The following is a 12,018-nucleotide window of genomic DNA, read 5'->3' as shown; positions in this document are numbered from 1 at the left end:
AGATAAATTGTAGTATCAGTATCGCTCCGGATTTTATTACAGTTTTCCAACACACTAACTAATCGTCGCCATGCTCGGCTTCTACCATTCTCTCCATTCTTCTGTAAATAATTTGTGTAGGTACTTTGCAGTCATATACTTACAGATGCATAGACAACAGCATTGTTGCCTATTCTGTTACAACATACGTTCGTTTTCCTCTATTTTGTGCAACAATATTTTGTCCTAACCAATACATTATGAAATTTGGTTGCTTGAGTTAAAAAAATGTTGCTTCCTAATTAATATCTTACTGCCTTTCCAGTTCTTGCATTTTTTAACTTTCATCTAAAGTCACTGTATGTACCGCAACTTCCGAATACTGAATAACTATGCCAAGACTTAATAGCAAGGCTTCAGTCAGATTGTAGACGAATTTTTTTTGTCGAAAATGGAAAAGAATGAAAGGTGATCTGGCCCCGTGAGAAGTACCCCGCTCACTTAAGAGCGCTGCAAATCTTGCGCAAACTTGCCATGCCTGAAACCTGTTTTAAACAGCCAGTAATGAGGATCCCCATCCATCTTATCTGCATACGGCGAATGAGAGAGCTTACACACGCTGCCCTGATGCCGGTGACGGTTCGTCTCGTGCGGCTCAGGTCAAGTGTCTACTTGTAGTCCTTGGGAAGCGAGACGGATATCCCGAGGCGATACAGCCGAGCGTGTCTTTTCCTCACTCGGCATGTTTAACGCTCTTCTGTTATGCTCCCAGCCAGCAAATACTGTTCCTTACAGTTTATTATTATGCACGTGCTGGTAATCTGAAACAGATTTTGTTTCAATATAGGCGATGGGTTTGTGTTAAACAGTCGATCCACCAATGACCTTCAAGACAACAGACGAGCATTTGGGAGTATTGTCGTGTAAGTAACGAACAAACGTCTGGTATGTCAAGCTGTACACACTTTGATAAAGAGAAAAGGGAATAGAGACTTATAAAAACAGATATTTCACTTTTATTATTGTGTCGTAAATTCTGATAGTATTGAGATAATTATCAGGTTACCATTGTAGATGAATGACTGTCAAATTCTTTTCAAGATATTACTGTGCTTTCCTGTCAGGAAGGCTAGTTGACGGAAGGTCATCGAATAAAACAGAAGTAAGATATGGTGTTCCCGAAGGATATTTTATAGGCCCTCCACTGTTCCTAAACAATATAAAGGATTTAGGTGATAATCTGATCAGTGCTCTTAAACTGTTTGCAGATGATGCTATCATTTACAGTCTAGTGAAGACATCAGAAGATCAACACCAACTGGAAAATGATTTAGACAGCTATCTGTGCACTGCGAAAAGTCTGAATTAACCATAAACAATGAAGAATGTGAGGTGATCCACACGAGGCCTAAAAGGAATCCTTAAAATTTCGGTGTCAGTTCAACTAAATTATTAGGAATTAAAATTACGAATTTTATAAATTCTAACAATCACAAAGATAATATTGTGCGGAAGGCCTACCAAAGACAGTAATTTGTTGACAGAACATTCGTACTGCCTACACTACTCTTGTCCGTCCTCTGCTAGAGTACTGCTTTGCAATATGGGATTTTTACCAGATATAACTAACGGAGGACATCGAAAATGTTCAAAGGAGGGAAACTCGCTCTGAATTATCAAGAAATAGCGGAGAGCGTGTCACGGATATGAAACGCGAGTTAGTATGGCAAGCTTTAGAACGAAGGCGTTTCTCATTGTGTTGAGCAAGGAATTTCAGTTTCCAACGTTCTCCTCCGAATACGAAAATATTTTGTGAACACCCACCTAAGCAGAGAGAAATGATCACTGTAATAAAACAGAAATCAGAACTCGCATGGAAAGATTTAAGTTTTCTCACGGGCTGTTAGAAAAAGGAACGGCGGAGAAATAGTGTGAAAGTGTTTCGACGAACCCTCTGCCAGGAATTTACGTGTTAACTCCAGAATAGTCATCTACATGTAGGTGTAATTGTGTACACTGCAAATGAAGTGGAATTTGAATTCGGAAAAGCAAATAGCATGCAGCAGTGTATGAATGTTTAGGGACATTCGTTCTGTTTAAAGGTCCCCCACTATGTTGTTATTAAATTACTTACGATAATATATTTTAGTCCAGTTAATTTGTCGCATGTAGTATGGTTGACGTTTGGATTAGTCTCACCTACATTTTTATCTTATTAGAAGTGAATTGAAAATCTTTCATGGTGCGCAAATGTGCAGGCAGAGGACACTACCCCATGTAAATGGAAACGGGAGGATAATAATGTTACTGAACATGTTTTACATTGATAAAACGAAAAGTGCACAGTGATGTAAATATTAATTCTAGTTGTTACCAAAACAGTTCTTTGACACCCATAATAAAAATAAATTATGTAATCAGCGAAATTACATTGTCCAGTCACATTAATGTGGCCACCTACCTAGAATCTGAATAATCACCTTTGCAACGCGGATCGCTGCGTGCACCAAGAGAGTCAGGGAGGTTGTGGAGAGGGATTTGGAGCCATGCCGACTCCTGTACCGTCGCCTGCTTAATTAGATTTCCCGGTTGAGGATCCATGGCGCGAGAAACCCGATTGAGGTTGGTCTCACTGTTTCTCGACTGCGTTTTAATTCGAGTTTCGTGGCCAAGAGAGTATGGAGAACACATCCTGTGCTCTTCGGACCATGCACTTGCACTGCCGACAGTGTGACATATTGCATTGTACTGATGGTAGATGCCATAGTCTCAAGGAAAAACAAACTGCATGTTGAGTGGACCTGTCCCTCAAGGGGGGAATCAAAATTTTGTCGATCCACTATGGGTTCTAGAATGAAGATGTCACCCAGGAAATGCCACGAAAACGTTCACTAGTTGATAAAGGTCCTTCCTGCAGCGTGGACTCTTCAGGAGATTGTTTCAGGGTGCTTCCTTTCAAACGTTTCACGGCGTACACGGTCAAGACCAACCACTCGACGGCGAATAATAATGGAATTCATCCGAAAGGAGCATATTTCGTCACTAAGTTGACGTCCGGTTGCAGTACTGCCATGCTAATTTTAGCCTTCGTCGCCTGTGAACAGCAGTCATCCTGTGTGCAAGAACCAGGCGCCTCCTCTGGAAGCCAATACTCAGCAACGTTCCCTTGAAGCGGAACTGTTACTTCAGCTCCGCCGGCCTGGGTGGCCGAGCGGTTCTAGGCGCTACAGTCTGGAACCACGCGACCGCTACGGTTGCAGGTTCAAATCCTGCCTCGGGCATGGATGTGTGTGATGTCTTGAGGTTTGTTAGGTTTACGTAGTTCTAAAGTTGTAGGTGTCTGGTGACCTAAGAAGTTAAGTCCCATAATGCTCAATTTACTTCTTTCACATGATCCTAACCTGATATCGTTAAATAGTATCCTAATGATCATGATCGTTTTATATTAATACACTACACCTGTTGCATAGAAAGGAGAATAAGTTTGTGCTTATTTACTACGTCACACTCCTTTTCCTTGCATCCAGTTCCATCCCTGTGTGTTTGTGTATGTATGAAGGTGTGATGGTGAGAATGAGACAGGAAAACTTACAGGTAACCGTAGACAGTGCGAATATACTAAGGTAGCACGAACGTAGTGTAGGTGGGCAAATTCACGAAAGGAATATAAACAGAGTCGTCAGTTTAGGCGATGTCAGGTTGATCACAAACAATGAGAACCTCCCCCCTCCATCGAGTATGAATGAGGAACCGTTGTCACTGTGGTTCCGCCGTACTGCAGTAGTTGGAAAGGGTGGAGAAGTGTGTGGACGTGCCGTAGAGAAGCCTGAGGGAAAGATACAAATAATGTGCTGGTTATTGACAGTAAACGCTAGTAAGTTATCTTTCAGCAACAGTGAAAACAGGGAAAATGCAGTGGATTTCTTAATGGTTGTTATTTTCGTAGACAGGATGGTGAAAAGTTGCTTTAGTCGCACCCATCCAGATCCAGTGTGAACCATCAGATAGGGACCAAACTGCTGAGGTCATCGGTCCCTAGGCTTACACTTACTTTACTTAACTTAAACTAACTTACTCTAAGGACAACATGCACAGCCATGCCCGAGAGAGCACTCGAAGCTTTCGACGGGGGATCGAGATCGAGGGAGGGGGGGAGAGGGAGGGGGCGAAACGTGGCAAGACGACCCAGACCGCACAGCTACCCCACGGGGCGAAGATATCTGTCGTTGTAGGTGGTAGTGAAGCTATAGTAACCTCCACTGTTGTGAAAGTAATGGCACCGTCTGCAGTAGATGCTGATCTGATGCATATGATGGGTTTCCTGAGGATGCTGCCAGTAACACGCCTACAATAGAAATTTTCGTGGCTGTCGTCATTTACTCCTATGAAGTACTCAATAAGTCTCTGTATTGTCTGCAGTTCAGTTGCGTTTCTCGGTTAAGTGACGTACTTTCCTTCCGGTTTCCTTACCCGTGGTGTTGAATTAAGAAACTCATCTCCTCCACCAGGTTTCTGAAAAGGTGATGAGGAAGTGTCCCAACGGGTTTTACAGATTTTTCCCAGCTGTAGTTGATGATCCACGGCATTATATACTACTAAGACCTACATAATTAAATTTCCTGTCATCTGGTGACTTTCGAAACTCTCCTAGTTGTTTCAGGGGTTTTGAAATAAAACTCTCCTCTTATTTGAACCGGCTGTCCGCCCCTTGTAGCTGACTGGTCAGCACGACGGAATGTCATTGTTAACGGCCCGGGTTCGATTCCCGATTGGATCGGGGATTCTCTCCGCTTAGGAATTGGGTGTTGTGTTGTTTTTATCATCATCATGTCAACCTCATCGACACAAAAATCGCCTAAGTGGCGTCAGCTCGAAAGATTTGCACCGTCGAACGGTCTACCCGACGGGACGCCCTAGCCACACGGCATTTCCATTTGAACCCGCTTTGCTGTGTTATCACAAGTGAGTCTAATTCATACGCTAGCCTGTTCAGGCAGACTATTAAAAAAGTTGCCAGGGCATGAAGATAGCGCTGCAACTGTTACGGTATTTACAGTGTTCTCAGAGTAGCTATGACCATTCCCTTCTTCCACGTTTAAGAAATACGACTAGTTTTAACACAGTAGTTCATGAGCTACAATGTCTAGCAATTCAGTCTAGAACCATTTTAAATATTACAGAGTATCATAACTATTTTAAAGAAAAGAACTGATGATCACCACGTACTAACGGTAATGAAGTAAAGGATTTACTATAAAAATGTGATATTTTGTGAGATTCCAGGATGCGTTAACAACACTTCACGACGATGATGTACCTGCGAGAGTAATTACTGTGCACGTTTTCTTTGTCTTTCATTCCAATTCAATTGGCTGATTACATTCCTGAATTCGTTTTCAACATATTATGACCAGATATATACTGTCAGCACAAGGGTGTATTTAAGATACTGTTTATTTAGAAAAAGCACTATAGATTCACGAAGACATTAATCGTAGATTTTTGCTGTTAAATGGCGGTGAACGAAACACTTTTATGCAGAGAGTCTTCAAAGAATGGTCAAAGATACCACCCTTGTTAGGGGTTGCAGTTATCTACCGCGGTCCGTACTAGTATCCCTGCACCCGCGAATCGAGACTAGCGCCGCTAGCGCCGCACCGCGGCTTGCAACAAGTCTCTAGCGTGCGCTCGGCCACTCCTGCTAGGGACGTCACGTAGGAAAGTAGTATAGCCTTCAACTGATACAAAGCAACCTCTAACAAGGCGCTTAGTTAAAATATGGTCTATGTCATGCCTCTATAGCTCTCTGTCCGTAATTAGATTTCTCCAAACTATGAAGACTCCGGTACCACCAGTTAAGTACAATATATTGTTTTTTGCCAACGACTTCTAATTATTTTAGTCGTTACAGACCAAGACCATGCAGCCATCCCCACATCGACTTCACTGACAAACCACCTGTATATCCAAAGAAGAGATTTGTATGTTTCTATTTAGCAATGGCCACCAGTCATTCACATTAGTGACGATTCGTTCGTCGTCATCATAACACATATTTTAAGACATGTGAGCAGTTGTTCAGTAACCGGCCGCTGTGGCCGAGTGGTTCTAGGCGCTTCAGTCTGGAACTGCGCGACCGCTACGGCCGCAGGTTCGAATCCTGCCTCGGGCATGGATGTGTTGACGTCCTTAGGTTAGTTATGTTTAAGCAGTTCGAAGTTCTAGGGGACAGATCACCTGAACTGTTAAGTCCCATAGTGCTCAGAGCCAGTTGTTCAGTAGAAAAGATGTTTGACAACAACCAAACTAAACAATTACTAATAGCTATTAAGTTATGCGCTTTATATCCTATCCTTACTGGACTTTTTTCTTTCTTTTTGTCCATACTACCACCCCTCAAAATAAGGAAAGATATGAGGTTTCAGTTTGTTGCACAGTATCGAAGATAAAGAGCTCATAGCTCCTACTGTTATGTACTGAAGACACCATGTTTACTTGACATTTTTGCTTCGAAAGTTCGTTCCTGTCATATACCTGAATATTGGCTATTCCTCCTATGAAACCCTGTGTAGTTTGCCTAAGTAAGTTTAGACGAATGATGGCGACGATTACTTACAGGGTCGATCTTCAGCCGAGTTAGCGCTGAGTTCCTGATCACCTAAATGTCCACGACACACTAAACGCGACACTTGCATCTTTACCCATGGAGAACGCGAATTACGTGATGGCTAATTCGAGTGCTGCTGAGGAGCAGCTTAGTACGACTGTTGTCGTAACTTTATCTACTTAATTTTGTTGAGAAAATAAATCTGCATAACAATTGAATTTCATTGAGAGATCAAGCTCAGAAATCTGTTTGGATGCAGCAGCAGCAGCGGCTCCCTCACGAGCAAGAAAGAATGCCAGCATTGAAGAGTAACATCTCCTTCTAGGAAGCGCATCTCACTGTGTGGGGTAGCATTGTATCCCCGTTTATATAAACTACAATTTGAGGAAATCCTTGGCTACAGATAGGAAAAAAAACATATAATTAAATGTTAATTAAGGACAGTAATCTCTACGGTCGCAGGTTTGAATCCTACCTCGGGCATGGATGTGTGTGATGTCCTTAGGTTAGTTAGGTTTAAGTAGTTCTAACTTCTAGTGGACTGATGAGCACAGCAGTTAAGTCCCATAGTGCTCAGAGCCATTTTTTAAGGACAGTGATGGTTGATAATGAGGAATAAAGGACACGTTTACACGTAAATCGCCAATGTTAATGCAATGACATCTGGCATAAGCATTTTTTTTGGGAGTGACACCGCCAACCGGGGTCAATTGAAGGTTTCCTATGGCGTGTAATATTACGTTATTAATTTTGAGCACGTCAAATTGTCAATCGTTGCTAACACCTGCTTTAGGGCTTAACACTATGTGTAGCAGTACATCATTTCAAAATTAATTTCATTTCAAAATAAATAGTATCCAATGTCTGACTTTAGCTTGATTTACACTAGCACTGTTTTGCAAAAAATGAAGTAATGACAATAGTTCTCACAGAAAATGAAGGAAAGGACGTCCCCATTTAATACTTTTGTAGATTTTACAGCCCGCAACTTGTTGGAAACGCGCAGTTTCCAATCTAGTGCTACCTAATACAGTGTAAATAAAAAAAGAAATCAATCACAGCAGTGCGTGTCTCTCATCTAGCCTTAACTCTGTTATATCTACAGAGGTTCTCCAAAAGCCACCCTACTGTTGCCAATATCTCTGACTACCTCTCCTCGCCCCCTCCCCAGTCACTCCACTACGCATTCCTGCTACCTTCGAGAAAAATTCGCAGGATGAACGAGCGTCGGGTAGCCTTCGCATCAGCTTCAATTTCTCCTGCTTTCCCGCCAAGGTCTTTTCGCGAGAAGTGTGTAGGAGGATGTAATATGTTGTGTCACTCTTCTTCGAACGCACGCCCTCAGACTTTAACAGTAGACTTCTCCGAACTGCACAGCACCGCTCTTGCAACGTTGCCACCGAAATTGAATGATTACGTACTTGGCGCCTCGCCCTTAACAGCCGAACCATTGGCGAAGAGAGTTGATTTATTTGCATCTTCTTTATGTCTTCCATTGATCATAACTTCCAAGGGTCGCAAACTGACGAACAGGACTCAAGAATCAGTCAAAGAGGGTTCTGTGAGGTACCGCCTTCGTAGGCGAAATACACTTCCTACCGATTCCTCCACTGTGTCTCGGTGGCTATGTGGGGTTATGTTTTATGTTTAAGACAGTTGTATTACAACAAAGTGATTGTACACAATGCACAGCCTTAGCTAGTGAAATACTAAAATCTGAGTTGCTGGTACCTTTCGAGGTGAAACATTTTCAATCCTCTTTGGAAACAACCATATTGCCAACCCACTTATACTCATAATTCCTTTCCTCACAATCAAAACATGCCAACGGAAAGCTATTTTATGACCTGGGAGTCAATGCAGATTATCTGCCAATCAATGCAGACATGATACGTGACAATTTTAATTAAGTTCAATGGTATTATGTAGAATCAGGCTACTTTCAAACAGATGCAAAACTTAGGGTAATAGCCAGCCGCTGTGGCCGAGCGGTTCTGTGCGCTTCAGTCCGGAACAGCGCTGCTGCTACGGTCGCAGGTTCTAATCCTGCCTCGGGCATGGATGTGTGTGATGTCCTTAGGTTAGTTAAGTTTAAGTAGTTCTAAGTCTAGGGGACTGATAATTTCAGATGTTAAGTCCCATAGTGCTTAGAGCCACTTTTCAACTTAGGGTAATTGGGTGGAGGATTGGGGAGGTGGCACTTTTCTCATCCCTGGAATCCGATAAGGCACACGTGTCTGAGTGTATGGGTTCGCGTTTGGAGAAACTGGGATTCCCAACAATGGAACTCTGTTATATCTGCCAGTTCTGGACATACGTCAACATCCGCCGTGTGGCACAGCGACGGAACGCTTAATGACACAGGGAAAGGTGGATCTTGGAGTAGCCACTCATATAACGTAAATGGTACAAACCTATAAATATATGTAGTCGATAGCGGGGTATCTCAGCTGAAACTGCCATGAAATGAGCGTGAGAAGCTGCCTAAAACTACACTTAGGCTGGGCTGTGCACCAGGCATTGTCGCTAACACGTCGTGCAGATTCGATCCGGGTCTGCCTGCTTTCCTGTCTCACAAGCTAGGGCGCTATGTGTTCTACTAAACGAGCAGGTATTACTGGTATCTACAACATTCACAATTACAGCAAAGGCATTGTTTGCAGTAGTGACTTTATATATATGAATCCCATGGAAGTTCTAGAAAAAACGTCGGTGTAAACGAGGTGAAGAACGTACTTCAGCGGGTAAATCTGAATTAGAAATATTCTACCCTAATACACACATTTAAAAGATCGACAGTACGTGAATATATACACGCTGGCTTCTTCAAATATAGAATGGGTTAACATGTCGCAAACCCAATAGGTTGGCAATGAAAAAGATTTGGGAACACAGTCCCAGCATGCACGGAAAGGCAACCTGTGGTAGACGTGGTTTGGACAGTCTTCATCCTGACTCACCGTAGGCTATACCTCCATGTACGGTAAATTGCTTGGGATGACGTCTTGTGTTCGTGAAAGGAATGCGTTGTCTATTCACAGCAACATAAGATTCAGGAACGGCTACCACACACGGAGGCCAAAAACGCTTTTCAAGGCCACTCAGGTATGAGCGATCACAACCCCGATCTCTATCCTCGTGAAGTAACCAGTCACCATGTTAGGGGCCTCAACGCAAACGTCCTGTGCAGAAGCTTATAACGGTGCCTGTAAAGGTGCTGCTTCAGTCGTTATCATGACTTATAAACCAGCGTTGAGTAGCAAAGCATACCAGGTGTGTTCCACTCAGAAGAAGAAAGTCTGGAAATAAGACACTTCCATTCACTTTTCCGCCACCCTCCCCTTTGTAGGGGACAACAATGAGCAGAAAAACAGACCTAATAACCAAGATTAAAAATCCTCGAATCGGTGGAGTTACAGTAACGTCTAACGAAGAAGAGCGTCCGATGACATACAGATGTGTTTCGACGATCCACAAAGTCCATCAGGCCCTAGTCCAAACGTATTCAACTCCCCTCCAAGGCTTCAGGAATCGCCGTGGGTAAAAATAGCTTCAGTTCTTAATTGTAATGTTAATGGTTATAACGCACATTTAGAGGATTGAGAAATGCTATTAAAGAAAAAGTTTTTGCAAGCGTTTGTAGGCCGGTGATAATCCTGTGCCATATGGATTTAGTCCTCACTGGATGTATGACCTATGCAATGAACAGGGAAAGAGTAGTGTGACTGTGTGCATCAGACAAAAATACCACTCTTCGTCCAACACCCTCGTCTCTGAGGAACAAGCGGTTGTAGCAGCAGTACACGCTCCATCTGGACTGATAATATGCTACGTGTACATCCCTGCGCAGGAAACTCTTGTCAGCACAGCACGTTCAGATCTCCTGAGACAACTCACGAGCCCATTTCTTTTATTAGGTATCATCAATACACACAATGTGCTGGGTGGCTCTTCTGCGATCATCCCCAAGGGTGAGCCTGCTACTGTCAGATCACATGGGACTGACGCAGTTCTCCACAGCAATGGGGTCTTTCTCGGCCATAAGTGACACCCTATGCTCTTATACCCTCGTTGATACTGTTTAGCGGGAAGGGTCAATGTTCTACATGGAAGTGAGCACTTGTCTCATGTGGCTTCACCTAGCAGTGTCTAAAGCAGCCGAAAGAAGGCGGCCTAATTAGAAGATCAGCAGGGTGTATTCGATGTGCACAGCTAAATGGCTGCATTCAAGCACAATGTCAACATTCAAGACTGGGCGTATCACACGGCAAATACTAGCCACCATACTGATGATTCCTCAGTTCCTACATCATCTAGCCACCCCACAAGAAATGCTATCCCTTGGTGGAACGGGGAATATCAGTTAGCAACTAGAGACTGGTAACATGAATGGTATAGAGTACAGAATGGAAAATATTGCAACCATCCATAACATTTATGAAATGATTTTATTTTACCATTACTAGTTTCGCCCCGAGTCCATCGTCAGATCGTAACGTTGACTTCTTTGCATGTTTTACACTTGTGTCCTAAAAAATAATGAAGTTTTGGTGATTGAGAAGTCAATGCTACCATCTGACGATGGAATCAGGCCCGAAAATAGTTATAGTACAATAAAATCGTTTCCAAAACTTGTGGTTAGTTGCAGTATTTCCTACAGTGTATTTTATGAAAAAAGCTGATGTGTTCTCTAACCGAAATGGATAAAATAATGAATGATGTAGGCTTGGGAAAAGCACCCAGAGATATAATATAGGCTGAGGCACATATAAGAAGAGTTCTTGGGTCTCTCCTCATATTGCTGTGGTCCTTCCTCGCTGAACCGTACTTACGGTATCGAGCCGGAGAAAAGAACTCCGCCTAAATCGCTCAACAGAATGATGTTCCCCAAGGTAGCGCTCTGAGTGTTACACTTTTAACACAGCAAACAACAGCATCTTTTCCGCAATAAGGAGCTAAAATATTGTGGACAACTTTTAGGTATTTTGTTCTTTCTATAGTCTCAAAAATAAAACAAGTGAACTTCAATTCACCCTTTGGAGCCCAGAGGTTTGGGACACTACAACTGGTTTTAATTTCCCTACAGAATAAAACTGTTTCAGTGTGATTTACTTGTTGATTCTCACTCTAAACTTACCAGAACCGGCATTCTGCGTTTAATAAACTCAGGTAGCTTTTGGGCCTCACCTTCGATCAGACATTAATATGACTTCCACACCGTCATGATATGATGTGTAGTTCTATGAATACACTAAACACCAACGTATGAATGAGAAGAACTGCGCTGAAGATTGGTTCAGCTCGTTCACGTATTGTGAAACTTCTGTCCACACTCGACTTGACCGTGGTTGAATAGTGTACTTCCTGTTTAAAGATAATGAATGAAATCTGTCATGCGGGTATTTGATTGATCAAAGGTACCAACAGGACCA

Source organism: Schistocerca gregaria, chromosome X (genome assembly GCF_023897955.1).
Source record: "Schistocerca gregaria isolate iqSchGreg1 chromosome X, iqSchGreg1.2, whole genome shotgun sequence".
Lineage (NCBI taxonomy): Eukaryota > Metazoa > Arthropoda > Insecta > Orthoptera > Acrididae > Schistocerca > Schistocerca gregaria.
Note: the sequence above shows the minus strand (reverse complement) of the source record.